This window comes from Ctenopharyngodon idella, chromosome 14 (assembly GCF_019924925.1).
Source record: "Ctenopharyngodon idella isolate HZGC_01 chromosome 14, HZGC01, whole genome shotgun sequence".
Taxonomy (NCBI): domain Eukaryota; kingdom Metazoa; phylum Chordata; class Actinopteri; order Cypriniformes; family Xenocyprididae; genus Ctenopharyngodon; species Ctenopharyngodon idella.
In genome coordinates this window covers 31,673,709-31,689,181 of record NC_067233.1, presented here as the reverse complement: position 1 = coordinate 31,689,181, position 15,473 = coordinate 31,673,709, and the positions used below count along the sequence as shown (strand labels likewise).

The following is a 15,473-nucleotide window of genomic DNA, read 5'->3' as shown; positions in this document are numbered from 1 at the left end:
TTACAACTGAAGAATAAGTGTACAATTGTTTCTGTTTCTTCTTTACAAAAACTACATAATGGCGAAAACCCTTCTTTAAATTTACTAATAAAATTGTTACATGGATAGTATCTGTTTATTATTTTAAAGTGAGTTTCTTTGACTTTATTAGGAATTACAAATTTATTTATATCTGACCACAAATTCTGAAAAACAAGGGAGTGATAATCCTGTTTCCACTTTACCATTGCCTTAGGCGAAACACTTTTTTCTCTGGTTAATATTCTTCTAATATACATATTATTAAATTTTTTATCCCTAATGGAAAGGCCCTCAACAGTCAGAGCAGGAAGAGAACCAATTACAGGATTATACATCTTTTCGTTTTTTATAAGATAGAGTAGTTTCGAAGAGATACAATGAATGAGTTTTAAATATTCTTTAAAAGATACATTTGTCCCAAGATAATTAATAAAATCAGTATAATTATATAAGTCACCTGATTGATTTATCAAGTCTGTAACAAAAATTAACCCTTTGTTAAACCAATCATTCCAAAAGATGGTTTTGTTTTTGAATAATATATATTGATTATTCCAAATTACACAGGAATGGGGAGAGAAATTATGTTTGTAGACTAATTTCCAGGCATTAAGAGCTTGTTTGTGAAAATTAGACAACTTAATTGGGAGTTTAGTACATTTAAAATCACAGGCAAGTAAAAAGTCAAGACCACCACATTCTTTAAAAATTAGATTGGGAATAAAGAACCATGGAAGGTTATTTTGACAAAGACAGTGCTTGATCCAATTAATTTTAAATACATTATTGATAGTGTCGAAATCTAAAGCATTAAGTCCTCCTTCTGATACACTTCTGATTATGGTTTTCCTTTTAATATACTCTGTCTTGCCTCTCCAGATGAATTTGAATAAAATTTTATCAACTGCAGCACACATTTTAGAATCTACATAAAGAGACAAAGCAGGATATACAAGTCTGGAGATCCCTTCAGCCTTGGAAATCAATACACGACCTTGGATAGATAAATTTCTTTGGAGCCAACAGTTAAAAATATTTCTTGTTTTTTGTAATCTTTGCGAAAAATTCTCTGTGACTCTCTCTGAGGCTGATTTACTAATTACAATACCCAAGTATCGAACTACCTGTTTAACCTGTATTCCAGATATACATGAGTCTTCTAGTTGGTGTACAGCCATAATCTCACTTTTAGACTGATTCACAGACAGACCTGAGGCATCAGAGAACAGTTTGAGTGCCTCTAGAATAACAGGAACCTGATTTTTGTTTTTCAAAAATAAACAAGTGTCATCAGCAAGTTGACTGATAGTTAAAGTGAAATCTCCTATCTCAATACCTCTAACTTGGGAGCAATGCAGAGTGTAAAGATTTAATGTTTCAGCTGCTAATAAAAATAAAAACGGGGAAATAGGGCATCCCTGTCTAATACCTCTTCGGATAACAAAACGAGAAGACGTACCACCGGATAAAGAAACACTACTTGAGATATTATTATAGAATGTGTGCATCATATTTGTAAAGGTTGGGCCAAAACCAAAGTGACTAAGGGCCTGATACATGAAATTGTGCTCAACGGTATCGAAAGCCTTACAAAAATCTAAAAACAAAATAAGGGCTTCCTCATTTACTAAATTTGAATAATCTAAAATGTCTAACACCAGTCTAATATTGTTTGAAATATTTCTTCCCTTCATAAATCCAGACTGTGTGACAGATATGATTTCCTCCAAACATGGTTTTAACCTATTGGCATATAGAGACGCTATTAATTTGTAATCCGAGTTAAGGAGTGTGATTGGGCGCCAGTTGTCTAAGTGCAAAATGTCTTTATTTGGTTTTGGAATTAGTGTAATTACTCCCTGTTTCATAGATTCTGTAAGTTCCCCATTTGCTGCACACTCATTGAACACATTCAAAATAAACTCTCTAATATCTTCCCAAAAAACTCTGTAAAACTCAAAAGGTAAACCATCGGGTCCTGGGCTTTTATTAAATGGTGTTTTTTTAATGATATCATCTAATTCTTTCAATGACATTTCCTCCTCACAAAGGTTTTTGTTATTTATACTTATACCAGGAGTGAAAGGTCGTATCTTGTTAAAAAATAAATCACTTGAATCAGGGTTAAAAGATGATGTATATAATTTTTGATAAAAGTCTGAAACAAATTTTGAGATTATTTTGTCATCTGATATAATAGTGTCATCAATATACAAAGAGGAAATTTTTTTAAGTTCGGCTCGCTTTTTTTCCAAATTAAAAAAGTATGCAGAGTTTTTTTCTCCGGCTTCTAGCCATTTGGCCCTAGATCTAATGAAGGCCCCTTTAGCCTTTTCTATATAAAAGGAGTCTAATTTTTCTCTTAATAGGTATAAACTTTCTTTCTCTGCATCATTTGGATTGGCAAGACAAGTAATACGATTAATTTCTTTTAATATAGATTCAAATTGTAATCCTTTTGATTTTAGAAGTTCTTTACTAAATTTTATAGAGAACTTTCGACACTCATATTTAAACAATTCCCAATTTAAGGTATGAGAAATATTAGTATTTTTTTTAAAAGAATCAATTATGCCTTTAATACCCAAACAATAATTAGAATTGTGTAATAAAGAGGTATTTAATTTCCAATACCCTGGTTTCCTAAACGAGTTACAGTTAAGGTCAGAAATTTCTAACTCGATACCTGAGTGATCAGTTAAAGGTGCATTGGAAATAGAGCATGATTTAACAGAAGAAATCAGACTATCAGATATTAACCAAAAATCAATACGTGATTTTTGTGTCAAATCAGATTTGAACCAAGTAAAGGAAGAGTAAGAGTCATTATGTAAGAATCTATGAATATCTACCAGCGAGAGACTGGAACATATATCACTAATTATTTTGTTAACAGTGGTAGTGCCATATTTTGGAGGAAATCTATCAAAACATAAATCAGGAGCCTCATTAAAGTCCCCGCCCATAATTAGTGATGTAGATGGGTATTTTATTTTTAAAGATATTAATTTGGATGTTAAATCTGTAAAGAGACAATTATTAAGACTGGATCTGTTAAAGCCATAGACATTAGCTAGAATAACAACGCTTTCCCCAACCTGGATAACAATAATTAACCATCTGCCTTCATTCGAACAATGTGATTCAAGTACAGTGTTATTAAAGTGCTGATTAAATAAAATCATAACCCCAGCAGAATTATTGGAACCATGACAGTAGATAATTTTACTCCCCCATTGATTGGACCAGAAACTTTCGTCTTTCACACCTGAATGTGTTTCTTGTAAAAAATAGACATCTCTGCATTTTGATTTACAAAAAAGAAATAAAGCTTTACGTTTGGTTAAGTCTCGAATTCCCCTAACATTGAGTGAAAAACAATTCAACTTAAATGACATAAAACAACAAACAAGAACTTGTAACAAAAATCTATTGTTTAGTAAATAAAACTAAAACTTCTTAACGGATTGAGGTAGAAAAAGGTAAGTGCAACACTTATCCAGACCTCCTCACTGTAGTAAGAACCAGTTTAACATAACTATTCTAAGTTGGAACCTTAACAAGAAACAATTCCCATAAGGATGAAAAACCTCACTACAGAATATTAGAGTCACTGTATATAGTCATTTATATGTTGTCCACTGTAATTTTCTTCCCGTCGATGATGGCAGCTGAACCCTGAAACCCTGCACGTTTACCTTCCAGTCTAGCTTGGTTCACGAGTGGCCACAGTTTATTTCGAGCTTCCCTTGCGCGTTGTGTTAAGTCCTCCGTTATCTTGATATTCTTTTGTTTGAGAATTTCGGAGCGCTTCGCGTCGGCCCAGATGAGGTCACGGTGCGTGCGAGAGGTGAACTGCACAATAATGCGACGAGGCTGAGTGAGTCCTTTCTTCCCAAGCCTGTGGGCCACGTCGATGGAAGACTGGAGAACATCTGCTAGACATGGTGAAACTAAACGCAATATTTCCATCACAGCCATCTTTACATTTTCACCTTCCACTTCAGGGATACCAGCAATCCGTAGGTTCCACCGTCTTTTGTATGCCTCCAATTCATCCAACTTTTCCCAGAGTTGCTTGTTTTCAGTCTTTAGTGACGTAACTTGATCCTTCATCGCACTGGAGTTAGTAACGGCAAGATCAGCCTTATCAGAGATCGCGTCCATTTTAGTTCCAAGTTCAGTGATGCGGTTTGAGTTACACGAGACAGAGTTTTCAATTGCCGTTAATTTCTCTAAAAAATCGTCCTGTTTTTTCCCTAGTTTCTCAATTGCTTCCAAGAGAACTGCATTTGATGGTTCTGTAGTGTGGCGTCGCATCTTTGATTGTGGACTCTTGGTGGGAGTATCAGGTAATAAAGTTGAAAGAGCAGCTTTATCCTCCTGCACAGGTGCCGTTATATAATCATGCACACGTTTCACTGCTAAAGCATCTTCCATTTGTTGCGATGAGGAAAATAAATCTTATGACTGAATTGTTATAACCGATAGAGAGAGCAGTCACATCTCAAATAGCAACTAGCAGGCTAATTTCCAATAAAGTGCATATAGGAAACATCCATCATCCTCAAGATAAATAAGGGTTCTTAATTTTGTTAGATTAATAACATTTAATACTGTCTTTACTCACATGAGGACAAGTTAGGTCAAGTATTGCACAAAATAGTTTAAGAGCAACTAACAATGCGACTTACACAGGCGCCATCTTGGCCCCGCTCCTCCCAGGCTGTGATACTAATGCTGTCCTATTGACTAGTTGAACGTGGCCGTCATGTTTGATTTCCAATCAGCGAGTGTGCGCATAGACACTTCCGGTTTCGCTTTACGCCGGTGCAGAGTGCCGGAGAAACCCGAAAATGATCTTTTATTTGTATGGATAAAGAGATCCCTGTGGATCACCGCCGAGCCTGAACCACAGGTGAATGCACGTTTTAATCAGTTTCATGTACAGGTAAGTTAATCTCCTTTTTAAACTAACTTGCTGCAACATTATAGCACGCATTGAACAATAACATAGTTGTTTTAAAGGAATTAAATAATTATTAAGGGAATAAATAAAAGTAAAAATTGTTACTGCAGTTGTGAAGTTGTTGTTACTGCAGTTGTGAAGTTTATTCATAGCTCCCACAAAATCATAAATGACTCTGGTCTGGGGCTCTTTGGCTCTTTCTTTCTTTCAAAAGTGATTTAAACAGTTATTTACTGTGGACTTGGGCTAATAAGTCATTCTGTCAAATCAACCAAATTTCAAAAACTTGCTCAGTTCAAATTTTTGATTTTGGTAATATATTTTTTTTCTGAAGAAAAACAAACATAAATAACTATGAAAACCAAAATATTAAATGACATGGATGTATATTTACTATACTATACTATACTATACTATACTATACTATCCACTCAAAAATGACAATTTTCACCTGAGATTTGGAGCCAAATTACAGGGAGGTGAAAATGACTTCAGAAAAATGGCAGCATCATTGTTTTATTTTTACACAGAGATTGGTAGGTCTGTTAGTAAAAATCTGTTGACTTTAGCAATCTTTGTTGCATTATACGCCAAGTGACAGTTCAAATTTTTCTTGTCAAGTTTTAAAGATATCTTAATATCCTTTTAGATTCTAAAAACGTTTTTAATCCCACCTGTATTTAGTGCTAACCACTTGTGATTGGATCCCCAAAAAGGCATCTTAATACAAGGTTTCAGATGGCATCAGAGCTCATGGACACATACTGCCAGCTCTGGTTTTATTTTACATAAAAGTTCACACTGAAATCTATGCCTTTTGGAAGTATGAAATGTCTCTTGCTGAAACACACTCAGCATCTCTGGTCGTTGCTCTCCTGACTGAATGACCTCATGATCTCACTGTTTCTAAAAGAAGCACAGATGTTAAATGGAGTACAATCTTCAGAGCTCTGAACCACTGTATCAAAAGTAGCAACACTAATAACTTGACTCCATTGTTCAGTAGCGTGGCAGTAGACCAGCTCTCTTCATAACAGTATTGTTTTTCCAGTAATAAGCAAAAAACTTTTCCTTTTTTTTTTTTTTTTTTTTTTTTAGCATGACCTGTTATAGTATTGTACAGCACATGCAGCTGTAGAGTTGAGCAAATGGAGACTGTATCCAAACACTCCTGTCCTAAACTGTCCTCCCTCTCATATAAGGTTGCCACGCATTCCTTTTAATACAAGATCATCCTGTATTTGAAGATGAAATGATCTATCAATATAATTAGACACAACCAACACCAAGGTAGATGCATACTGCTCTGATAATTAAAAGTGCTCATCACTTTTGTCCAGAACAGCATCGGGTGGTTCAACGTTCGCCTGTCCTGGATTGAATCACGATTTTGAAGAGGTTGTATTTCTATGGCACAATGATGCCTGATTCTTATCATTTATGCTACATAAAATATAATTAGGTATATTAGTTTTTGACATGTTTATCCTTGCCTGAAGAGCTGAAAGTCACCTCCCCTACATGAAATGGCCCCTTTCTTTACAAGTTGACACAACATATAGTGAGTCTTCAACCTTTTTAACAGCAAGGCATTTCTGCAGTACATTTGGGTTAAGAGGACCAAAAACATTCAATGCAGATACTCTTTCTGAGTGTGCTAGTGGGTAGAAGAGAACACTTAAAATAATATAGCTGCAAGCAGTGATACGGGGCCAAGCCCCGAACAATGCAGAGCCAGAGGAACAAAAACAGCAGAAATAGAATGCACATGATGAACAGATAGGTTCAGAAATACAAGTAAAATGACCTCAAAATGAACAGAAATTCAGATGAGAACAAACACAGAATGAACAAAAACAGACTAATTTCTCATCCTAGAGGAATAAAGACTAGTACTATACTTATCGGGATAAAGGAATCTAAATGACACAACATTACACATAATTTTATATAGTTGTCTAAGACAATCTCTGGGACAGGTGCCTGTCACTCATCTTGTTGTGCCACTGGGAAGATGTATGTTTACCCAGATGCAGAAATTCCGTAGTTTAAGTGAGAAACAACTCAAAATGAAGAATTTTTATAGAAATGCACCTCATGTTATATTAAATAAGTTCAGATTAGATCATTCTCAGAAAAGCTCAATATCTGGATAAGAAGCCACTTTTACAACTAACTAATTAGTATGCTAAGCTAACTAGCATAAGACAACAAACACAGACAAGGTCAACTTCGAAGACATATTTCTTGGGAACAGTAGTGAATATCAAAAATCCGCTCGGTCATTTCTGTGCGGCTGCGCGATTTTGGACAAAATTGGGCAAAATTTGAAGGAGTAGCAGCGAAAAAATAGAAAACTGTACTGTACAATATGACCACTACTGTTATGAGTGGAAACTTAATGTATGTTGAATGTAATCAGCATGATGAGAGGAATCAGATGTACTAAGTTTTATTTTTCTAGATCAAAGGGTTCAAAAGTTATAGCTGATTAAATGTTGAAATTTTGAACTGGTGGTGGTGCTCCAAAGTTGGTCAAATTACTTTTAATTACCATCACTACAACTGTGCCAAATTTCATCATTTTCCTACCTATCAGTTTTCCTACACATTTTTCATTTCAAATTCCATACTTTTCCAGACTCAAATTTCTGAAGCGCAGCGATGCTTTTGTGTAAAAAAAAAAATCCATATTTAACAAGTTATGAAGTAAAACATCTAGCTTCCGCAAGACCGCCTGCCGTATTCTTCAAAAAGCTTGCGCTGTACGTCCTGCGCCTTCCCTATTCAACTTATGGAAAAAACGGAACTGCCGTTGCATCAGTTCCGTATGTTGAACATATCAAAGCAGCTATACGCCATAGTTGATTTTCATTAAATGGCCAATGAGTTGCGCCCTGCACACAGGTGCAATCATGCGCTAAGGGCCATAACCCTCTCTGCATTTCCATATTTATTAGTCTTTGATAACATGGCGAAGTGCGAGTAATTTCAGGAGACTGTTTCACCCCAGGCCTCCAACCAGCCTCCATTTACACCTGTCTGAAGATACATGTCCAGTACAAGCTATTCATTCACACTTTAGAAGAATTATAAGCAAGCTATCAGACGTAAGTCAGCAACGAAATTGCATATCAGCACAAAATGTTTGGTGGGCTGCTGTTCTGATATTGACTCTTTGTACCCCTTCAGCTTTCATAGCTGAAATTGCTGTACTGCTTCATAATAGACTGAGCTACCATGCTGTAAGCAGGTCAGGCAATTATTATTGCAGCAGGAGCAGGGTCTTGCAATAGATTTCACATTAGGAGCTGAAAATTACAGTGCCATTTGAGAGCAAAGCAGTGAATAAGGAAGAAAAACTGAAAACACTAAATAATAAAAGGAATGGTTCAGGCAAAAATGAAAATTTTGTCAGTAAATTTTTTTTTTTACCCTATCACAAAAGGTTTTTTTTTTTTTTTTCTCTCCATGCAAAAAAATGTCTTCATACATAACATTAAACATTAGGGGCATTCACTCTAAATACTAGTGTCTTGTTTGGATTTTTTATCTTGTGACGTGGCCTTTCGCTAACCATCTGAGGTGTCTGTGATGCCGTGAGTAATATCTTGATCTTGAGTTAGTGTTTTGTTGAAAAGTTCACTAATGCCCTCTTGCTGTGCATGCATAATGTCTGCTCTTTTTGACCGGCCCCATTTTTAGAACCTATTTTTCACAATCCTTGGCCTCATCCATATGCAAACATTTTGGATTTGGTACAAAGCTTCACTCAGGCTCTTACCGTGATGCACTTTGCAACGTAACAAGAATTAGCATAACAAGCAAGGAATATCCTGTCCAATTACACCAGTATGCTGCACTCAATAACCGATAAATTAATCATTCAAGACAAGCGCATTATATGCAAAATGACTTGGGGCGACATATGGCTGCCTGTTTACGTAACATGTAACCTGTGAGCTCGCCACACTGTTTCTGCTTCAGACGCATCGCAGGCAGCAGACCAAACTAATCCACTACACTCCTGCTTATCTAGTGTGCATACGAGTGTGTGTGTGTGTGTGTGATTTCAAGCCCTTTAAAATGAACACTCTCTTCTTGTCCAGCCATGTGTGATATCGCTTTCTCCCTCCATCTTTCCCGCAGCTTGTCTTTCAATGCAGTGCCACAAAATTCATCAGGCTGAACGTATATAACAAAATCTATGCCGTAAATGTGTGATTGTGACAGCGCTTGACATAAATCGGCGGTGGCAGGTTTTGAATGCGAAAGATATTTATGTGATGGGAGGCGGGTGCAGTGATGAGTCAGTGTCCGCGCACAAACACCTCTTTAATTGCTCATAAATTACAGCATTTCATGCTGATAGGTGGCCATGACTTTGATGAGTTTCATCTTTCTATCAACATGAAATATTGGAACGCAGTGAGCTTGCAGCTAATGTCATGTGAGAGTTAAATGGCTTTGTTGCTCTTTGGAGATGGGGCTTTGCTCATGTTTCAGAGGTTGTTTCTCTGTGATGAGTGCCTTCAGAAAGCATTTAGCCATTGATTAGTTGTTGATTCATTATGGCATGCTTCGACAGAATATTTCCATGCTGTCTTTGTAACAAGTCGGTGGCTGCAATAAAGCGCACAACGATAGAGAATTCAAAAACCAGTCTTTAATTATAAATACTCAGGAACACACAGGGTAAACATAGAGGAAATCGCAAACCACTAAACATACAAGACAACTGGAACATGGAGGGGTTTGCAATACAGATGTTGTCTTATTTACAACATGACAATGCCTGTGTCTCATTTCGACGGCTGTGTCCTCCAGAGGTCGCATTTGTCAGCCGCATACGTCATAAAGGAAGTCTTATTGCAGAGCTGTAACCATTATCAAATTGACCATTATTCCTAGTGAACCATAAAATGTTGTAATATCTTAATGAATTTGGAATGTAGTGGTCAGTTTATTGAAATGAAGCAGCCTCAATGATGTATGCGACTGACAAATGCAACCTCTGGAGGACGCAGCCTTCGAAATGAGACACAGCAAGTGTAGCCGCCACGCTGGACAGGGTTGGGCAAAAATACATCAAAATGTTTTTTAAAATAAAATACCAAATACCTTAATTTTAAGTGTATCAAAGTAAACTACAAAATATAGCAGCCACACCATGTATCAAAATAAACTACTGTATTTTTGTATTTTAAAAATACTAAAAAATACTTTTACAAGGGAGCATGAAATTTCTTCGCAAACATTCCATCAATTGGCCTATTTGATCTATCCCTTCACCATTACACTGACTCAGTTGATTAAGTAAACAATGTTTGATAGCTTTTCTCTGCCTGAGTCATGCAATAAATCTGACATATGCAAACCAGTTAAAGGCACAATATGTACAGCAGGATGTTTGGATTAAAATATCCAAAAACCACTAGAACAATATATTTTGTTAACTTGTGTACTTACATTATCCAAAGTGTTCCAAGAATGTTTAAATCCAGAGAAATAAGCAATTTTAACCAGGATATGGGCTGTGCCCGTGCGTCGCCTATCAATGACATCATACCAGCGTTACCCTCGGTTTCTGGTTTTATTTTGTAGAAACCACAGAAACACCAAAGACGCATTATATTCCTCATCTGTCTAATAAAATATATTATATGTTATATATTATATGTTTTATTAGACAGATGAGGAACCGTTTGGATTCATTCATCGACAGAAAACTAAGCATGTTACATAGCTTCTTGTTTAAATCTCGTTTTCTTGATTTACCGCGAGTACCATGTTTTATTGCAGTGTGCAACAAGTGTCTCATAGAAGCCACCGAGTGAACGCAGAGTAGCATTATAACAACTGTCAACTCAGATGTATCTAATATGATAAACAGCACTGCGTTACCCCACATACGCTAGACCGAAAAAAGCAGAAGCGGCAACTGTGGCATAATAAAAGTTCCTCTGCTCTCGAGACAAATGTTGCGTTCGTTTCTCATTAGCAATCACTCCAGCAGTCTCGTTCAACTCCAATATCACTCGGCCCTGCTCTGCTTCATACTACAGTAACATTAAAGGATTAGTCCACTTTCAAATAAAATTTTCCTGATAATTTACTCACCCCCATTTCATGCAATATGTCCATGTCCTTCTTTCTTCAGTCGAAAAGAAATTAAGGTTTTTGATGAAAACATTCCAGGATTATTCTCCTTATAGTGGACTTCAATGGACTCCAAACGGTCGAAGGTCAAAATTAGTTTTAGTGCAGCTTCAAAGGGCTTTAAACGATACCAGACAAGGAATAAGGGTCCTATCTAGTGAAACGATCGGTCATTTTCTTAAAAAAACAAAAAACAAATGTATATGCTTTATAAACAATTGATCGCCTTGCAAGTGCTTCACCATTCCGCCTTCCATATTCTTCAAAAAGCTTACGCTGTATGGTTCTACGCCTTCCCTATTCTACTTACAGAAAAAACGGAACTGGCGCCGTGTTTGTTCCGTAAGTTGAATAAGGAAGGCGTAAGACATACAGCGAAAGCTTTTTGAAGAATATGGAAGGCGGAATGGCGAAGCACTTGCAAGGCGATCATTTGTGTTTATAAATCATATACATTTGTATTTTTTTTAACAAAATGACTGATCGTTTTGCTAGATAAGGCCCTTATTCCTCCTGGAATGTTTTCATCAAAAACCTTAATTTCTTTTCAACTGAAGAAAGAAGGACATGGACATTTTGGATGACATGGGGTTGGAGTAAATTATCAGGAAATTTTTATTTGAAAGTGGACTAATCCTTTAATACTCTCATCCATAAACATGATTTCTGACCGAGTCCCACAAAATCAAGGATAAGCGACCTCTAGCGGCGAAAATTTACATATTGTGGCTTTAACAGATCAAATATTCACATATCCCTGTGATCTCCCAGATGAAGGTTAGTTTTTAAGTAACCAACAGTTTATTGTTTAACAGTTTGCGAATGACTCATAATTGTATCCTAATTTACTTACTTGGTGTCTGGTAACGAAGGGCCTACTTTGCATCAGCAACACTGACTCAATGACAAACAAGTCATTCATAAGAAGACAACTGATGGCACCTGTATTCATAGCAACTAGTTTCTAACTAATTAGTCATTTGATTGTTAATCATAAATATAGGGGGCTGCTGCTCGGTATAATAGTTTTCAAGAACATTATGTAAATTGGTAAACTATGTAGATTAAATGTAATTTTAATTAATAGATTAATTAGATTTTTTTGATTTAAGATTACCATGACAAACAAATTTTTTTCTGTGTATTAACTTGCACGGATTAATTGTTAGCACATATTACTAGCCTTGTGGTGAACAAAGTAAATAAGGTCAATTTTGATTTCATGACGGCTTTAAGTAGGTTCTATTATAAGCCTTCACTTTAAAATTACAGGCGTATTTTTTCCTGTTTTACCGTACACACACACACACTCTCTCTCTCTCTCTCTCTCTCTCTCTCTCTCTCTCTTTTAGTTGGGTATGCTGTCATGTCAAAACTGTGCCCGGTGTAAATACTGTATTTTTGATTTGTTTATTATAAGATAAATGCTCGCGTTCACTCTACACAGCGTTAGATACTCAGTTGCTTACTTTCTTGACACATAGCAACACAGTAAGAAGTATTTCTAATATGTTGGACCTTTTATTGACAGTAGCCTATATTTTCCTGTTGAGACATGCCTTCTCAATCACCTGTAAGAGCTGTGATTGTGTTGGTTGGGTAGGATGTGACGCACAAAGGGTCATTTGCAAACTATGCTGTATTTTTGTGATTGCTCTAGGTGGCACTAATGCATCACAAACAACATAGCCTACGTCACCAACGGTATGGCTTGTTGGCTTAGTAAAAGTCTCAGAATCTAAACAATTAAACACTAAAAAGTCAGGTGTTACTTTAAATGTATGCCAGAAGAAGTATATATGTAACGGAGGCCAGCTAGTAGTCGCTGTGCAAGTAAACCTCACTCCTGATCTCAAAAGATGCTCTAGGGGTTGCAGCCTTTAGCCTCCTTGTTAGAGTGTCCAACTCCCACGCCGGAGACCCAGGTTTGAGACCTGCACAGAGCGGCGCGAGTAGGACCTGGGTGAGGGGTTACACATGTGTGTGTATATATATATATATATATATATAGGTAGGTCTGCTTACAATCTGTCTTTAAAATTTTAGCCTGCAAGTTTTCATAAAAAATAAATTTCCCTATGGAGAAAATAAAATACTATGAAAAAAGTTTCAGTTGACTTTTTAATTTGATTTTGTCTATTTCGTTTTGTATCCAACACAATGTGATTTTTGGAGATCGAGATCTGACAGCAGCAGCACATTCTTCTTCTTGGGCGAGTGGGACCGCATTGCCGGCGCATGGAATCCTGCATAGACTAGCAAACTAATGAGAATGCACAACAGTGATGACGATACATAACAACAGAGCGTAGGCGACAAAGCTGTTGTAAGATCAGCATACCCGGAACCCTCCGTCACTGGCAGATTTAAAGAAAATTACGTGGTTTGGCAAATAAATTTATGAAATACAGTTGCATACGCATTACCAACATATGATCATATATATGGTATACCTCAAACAAAGAAATTTATAGTAATTTATAGTGTTAATATTAATTAGCTAGTCCACGAATGGTTTGGGTATGCAGAGCATTCGCAGCTTATATGGACCACATACCCCTGGTATATATATTCTTTATTTTTTATTTACCATGCTGTTAATGTTGTACATATTTGATAGGAAATGAACAGCGACACAATAAGAGGTTCTGAAACCGCTGTAATTGTGTGATCACTTTGCTTATAGGCCCTATCCCAAATGACACCCTAAACCCTTACAGTGTTCCTCTGAGTCTGCACTTTCGTGACGTAATGCCGTTTTGACTGCCGGGTAGAAGACTCTGCGTAGCTTGCAGTTTTGTGGGCTCAGCAGAAGTATGCATTGAGCGCACATAGCGCCACTGTTATGCATTGTGTGCAACCTATTTCTTCTCCATCTTCGCGTTTCGTCCATTTTCTTCGCTGCTAAAGAAACTCTTAAGCTTCTTAAAAGTTTGTCCGTACTCCTAATTTTGAACCTTACAGGTCCTTGCACACTCAATTTTCGTATGCATTTTTTTTATCCTAAAAATTCGTCACGCACAGAAACCTTGCATACTGAAGCCCCGTTCACACTGCCAGTGACTTTGTCACTGCATGTTGCTATTCTCTGTACTAAGTCACTTGTGGGCGTTCCTAGTGCTGTCGCTCTAATGTCATTGGTAGACTGCATTTCTGATCATATCTATAGAAAATGCAATTACAAATGATATATAAAACTAAGAAATCATTCTAACTTGACTAGGAATTAGACTTAAAAGAATTAAAAGTAACATTCTGCTGTTGTAGAGTGTTGTGACTGCAGAGCTCAGAGCATTAAATCATTCATTAGATTAAAAGTTGATCTATCAACAAATTAATCTCATACTGTCAAAAAATACTAAAACGTCAGTTGAATTTGACAAATAATAAATTTTCTTGTCCCTAATAATCAACACAATGCAGAGGAAACTGTAATATGAACTGCAGCAGTGCTAAACTGCTCACAGCATCATATAATTAATGTATGAATCAAACTCACAAGACTGCCGACCGCTTCTGTTCCAAGCATCATTTTATTATGTCAATCAGTCCATGTATGTAGTTACAGTCAAATCATATAAAACAGTGAAATCACTCTGGATTACTGTCTTGCCTGCACTTGAGACTGTGTCTTGAGGTCCAGAGAGCCTTCAATCCTATTGGTTGTCGCTCACGAAATTCGCTTCTCATTTGCATAAAGTTGAAATTTCTGAACTTTTGTTGCGTGTCTCCCGTCGCTTGACACGCCTACATTCTGTCGCCAACAGTCACTGTCGCTTGTGTCGCTGGAAGTCGCCAGCGTTCCATTGAAATTAATGGGATCATGTCGCTTTGTTGCTGCTTGTCACTGGCAGTGTGAACGGGGCTTGAGTCTGATGCGTATTAATTAATCCGTTGCGAATAAAAATCGCAAAACAAAATGGAGTCTTCAAGCAGTGAGGACGATTTTGTTGTCCTCTCTCTTCTTAAAAAGAAAAAGAAAGAGGAAATATTGGGTCCATCCAATCTTGTGATTGCGTAGAGAGGAAAGAGAGTTCCACCTCAAGGAGCTGCAGGATTATCCCGAGCGATTCAGCGTTTCGGAAGCAGTGTGTAAACGTGCCACAATGTGATGTCGTATTTTGTGGAAATTTCGGACAAGAATTTCGGACTCAGTGTGCAAAGACCTTAAGACTTCTTTTAAGGGTTAAGATGCTTTCTGAATTACTTTTTTCTTACTAGGATCTTTAATTTAATTTTAAGAGGAAACACCCACCTTTTTAAGAATTTTCTTAGAATTTTGTCACTAGGAGCTAAATTTGCACTAAGATTTTTCATGAATACG

General features: G+C 36.7%; 2 protein-coding genes across 5 annotated transcripts in view; one reads left to right on the top strand and one right to left on the bottom strand.

Annotated features, from left to right (window-relative positions):
* LOC127494456 (uncharacterized) overlaps window positions 1–15,473 on the bottom strand; it is a 490,338-nt gene that overhangs the window by 326,983 nt on the left and 147,882 nt on the right. The gene's annotated exons all lie outside the window — the stretch shown is intronic.
* il1rapl2 (interleukin 1 receptor accessory protein-like 2) overlaps window positions 1–15,473 on the top strand; it is a 685,297-nt gene that overhangs the window by 542,497 nt on the left and 127,327 nt on the right. Inside the window, exon 1 of one of the 4 annotated variants that reach the window (XM_051860355.1) lies at window positions 4,805–4,972. The exons of the other annotated variants lie outside the window; for them this stretch is intronic. The gene's annotated coding sequence lies outside the window, so the exon portion shown is untranslated. Of the gene's footprint in view, window positions 1–4,804; window positions 4,973–15,473 lie in introns of those variants that run through there. 4 annotated transcript variants of the gene reach the window in all.